Source organism: Dendrobium catenatum, unplaced genomic scaffold (assembly GCF_001605985.2).
Source record: "Dendrobium catenatum unplaced genomic scaffold, ASM160598v2 fragScaff_scaffold_206, whole genome shotgun sequence".
In the NCBI taxonomy this organism is placed as follows: domain Eukaryota; kingdom Viridiplantae; phylum Streptophyta; class Magnoliopsida; order Asparagales; family Orchidaceae; genus Dendrobium; species Dendrobium catenatum.
This window is the reverse complement of record NW_021318668.1, coordinates 193,063-196,914: the sequence shown is the minus strand read 5'-3', so window position 1 is coordinate 196,914 and position 3,852 is coordinate 193,063.

Sequence of the window (3,852 nt, the reverse complement as noted above, 5' to 3'; positions counted from 1 at the left end):
ACCCCAGCCACACAACCTTTTACACACACTTTAGATGATGTGCTAGGACAACCAACTCTAGATCTAGGCTAGGCCGGTGTTTACTTTACGGCTGTGTGCCAGATTTTTCATAGTTTTTACTGCATGTTGTGGATGAAATTGCTTTACTGTGTCTGCTTACTTTTCTGCACTCTATGGATGGATTGATGTGTTTGGCGACTAGATTACTCTTAGGTTAGGTACGATCTGGATGTTCACATAGTTTTCAGCAGGTGGCCACGCTCATGCAGGGCAATAAAAAGGGGGGGCTAAGTTAATAATAAATATCAATTGCTATAAATGCTTGCACAGGTGCTTCAGCTGCTAAAGCCCCAAAATAAAAGGAGCGTGGCCAGTGTGTTTACTTATTTTTCTTAACAAATATAACTGTTTGGAAATAATTTCTTTTCATTTATTAACGGCTTGGGATAACCCTGCAGGTGAGTCTAGATTTTATTTTCAGATAAATGTAATTTATGTAATTATTAAGTGTTGTGAAAGTTAGCTTTGAGTTGGGATATATAAGTCCAAAGCTTGGACTCCGAAGAGAAAAGGATGCCCCTAAGTAGAGTAGACCTTTTCTATTTGGAGATCCAAATTTGAGCCACACTCCTCTCTACCCAAAGGGGAAAGAGTGGCCTTCCCCTTAAAGGAAGTGCCCTCTTATTCATCTGGGTAGTCCAGTATGAAGAATCCAAGGAGCTTGGAGAAAAGAAGCCCAAAGAACAACAAGACTGAAGATTTGAAGATTGAGAACATCCCACTCAAAACTACTTGCATCATTACAAGGTTTAGAATATGGGTTGTTGTCAGTGGTGCCCGGCCACTTTACTTTCTGCAAAATTCTGGTTTGTAATAAGCAAGGCAACTTTGCCTATGGACATTTTTAATTAATTAATTTATATTCGATGAGTTGAATTGATTGCCTCTAGGATTGCCTGCTTTTCTTAGTTTTTTGGCGTTTGTGTGCCACTTTTGTTTTTGCCTGGACTCGTGAGGCTCGTGAGGGTGTGAAAAATTTTTATATTCATAACCTTAAAGTCTAAAATTTTAGTGAGTCTAAATAACATAGAAAGATAACGAATCTAGGGAATTAGCCGGTAATCGACCCTGGGGTCGCATGCATATTTCTGCATTACTCTCTTCTTGCTTTAGACCCTTCCCCGCATGCGGGTAGAGTCCGGATAGTCTGACCTATGAGGATGAGGTGCCGGACCTGGGGAAGTCCAATCTTCTAAAAAATTATTTTCTAAGCCTGTTTTTAAAATTTTAAGCATACTTGATTTGAGGTTGTTAACTAGCATGCATCGCATTAGAAATAAATTAAAAGTGTCAAAATTTGAATTGCTTTAGTCTTTAGCATTTTTTGCACCCGGCATAAGTCAAAGGGGCCAATTAGGAGAATCTCTAGATGTCGGCCCCGACTCTCCAAAAGTTTAAATACAACATCCCTACCACTCCTTAATAAAAGACCAGACTCATCTTTTTTAAATCGATTAGGTGGTTAGCTGGCTCCCCAATCCAGGCCGGGGTAAGTCCAGACCTTGCACTGCATCAGTTAGGATCGGACGACTGTGGTACAGCGTCAAAAATTAGATTTACGATCCAGGCAGATCTTTGATTATAAGACCCCAAATTTCGGGAATATAATCCCAAATTTCTAATAAAATGGTCAACTTTAATTAAATATCATTTCCACCCAAAACATAAAGCCCAACACTTAGATTAAGTTGGGACACTTCCAGATGGTTCCGGAATCTCAAAGTGTCCCCTACCTCTCCACCTTTAGCTCCGTTAATAACTGCTCAATTTTGATCCATTCCCTGTTGAATTTCTAAAATTCCTCTCTTTTTGATATCACTCCTAGATGATCTAACGAAATTCTGCCACCATTTTAATCGGGAGTTTTCGTAGGAGATTCTATCTACCTACGATGTAATTAACTACGAGGGCTTGCGCTCATAGGAGATTTGGAACCACACATGCACCTGATTTTTAAAATTAATTCTTTTCTAAAATCTTATTAGATTTCTTTGGAAAAAGTTAAAATGATCGTTGGTATTACATTAGAAGAATTATAATTGAATGGTGTCATCTCCCTTTGGGGATATACATCCTTCTTTGATAAGGCTTTGGATGTGAATTCGACGATCATACTTATTGAATATTGTAATCTGACATTTAGTTAAACTTCATTCTGTTCCCTCGGGGCCATACGAAGTTCTCTTTAGAATTCGGTCATGATATTCAAGATGAGTTTCATAATTCTAAGTCTGAACATCGTTATGAAATTTTATTTTCGTCTTTCGGGATGATATACTTTTTCTACCGAGTTGATTCGACTTCAGAATTAGAATTAAATCTAAATTTTATGATTCCCAAAGAAAACTAATATTTTTTAAAACATGTTTTCAAAATTTTACCAATAAAAAATGGCACGCCTGGTGGGACCAAATTTCTCTCCCCATCTTTAATAATGGCAGAATTTTGTTTCTTCGGTAGTTTTAACTATCATTTCTTCCGTTGGGCCCTCTACCCATTTCTTTCTTGGGAGAGTGTGGCCAACATCTAAGATGAAATAAACATTAAAAGAGAGGTTTTACCTCCAAAGTTTATTGAATGTAAATTTTCATTCTGATTTTGACCTTCGGCCCCGGCCCAGCCTATGAGGCGACAGTGTCAAATCAGATCCTTGGATATCCTTTTCAATCTTATGGATTTATGGTTAATAAATTTTGCATTCAACATATAAATCCTTAAAATTGAAAAGAATTCGAAAACTATTGATTTCGTACATTCCAAAGTGCTTTAGTCTTAACCCCCTCACTTCCTCTTTAACCTCTAGGGGTGGGGAGGGTTAGACTATTCCTTTTACCTGGGTTCTCTCACATTTCCATAAGCCTTCGGGCAAGGGGAAACTCTGTCCGTTGTGTTTTGGAGTCTGTGAGAAAATCCACCTTAAACCCTTCAAGATTCAAATTTTCTTCAAAAAATTTCTCCTTGAGCTCCAAGTTGTCATATGTTACCCCATACGATCTCCTTGTGGGCTAACATATGTCAATTTTTTTTTTAGAAAACCTTTTTGGCATGTACTTAGTTTCTTTACCCCACTGACATATGCTAAGTGATATCTTTCACTACTCCACATGTGTTGGAGGATTGAGATTTTCTTACAAGCCTTAATTTAAAAAAAAAATTATTTCTTTCATCTCCCTTTTAAAGAAAATATAATTTCAATCCTCTCTTTAACTTTCAGAAAATCCCAAATGGTTGGCCAATTAATTTTCTCTTTCGACCGAGAGTTGTCCTCAACTATTAATGACCAAGGGAGCACTATCATTTTTGGAATGGGATTCAGTACTCTTGAGCTCTCCATGGATGGACACCAGATTGTTAGTTTGGATGCCAATAAGGAAATTCCCCCAGTGGTTGAGTTGATTGTGGGATCTGCACCTACCTTGCCAGTAGTTAGTGATGACCAGAAACAGTCTGAATCAGTTGTTGAGCCTCCCACTGAAGTTAAATCTATTTTTGAGGAAGGGTCTAGTTCTGGACTTAGCTTCGCCACCAAGAATCAGAAGAAAATTTATTTGAGGAGACTTAGAAAGAAGATCTCTAAGGCTAAGAGAGTTGTACCCTTTAAGACCTTAGCTCAAGTAGAGCCTGAGGCTGCTGAGGAGCTACCTATTCCTGCTTCCTCTCCCCTCCTAAAGGTGAGTCTCTTTTACCCCCTGGCTTCAGTTTAAGGGGAGGAGTGGGCAGCTAGGATAGCCCGTTCACCACCATGCCCGGTCGACTACTCAACTAAGAAGACTCAGAAAGAAAAATATCTCC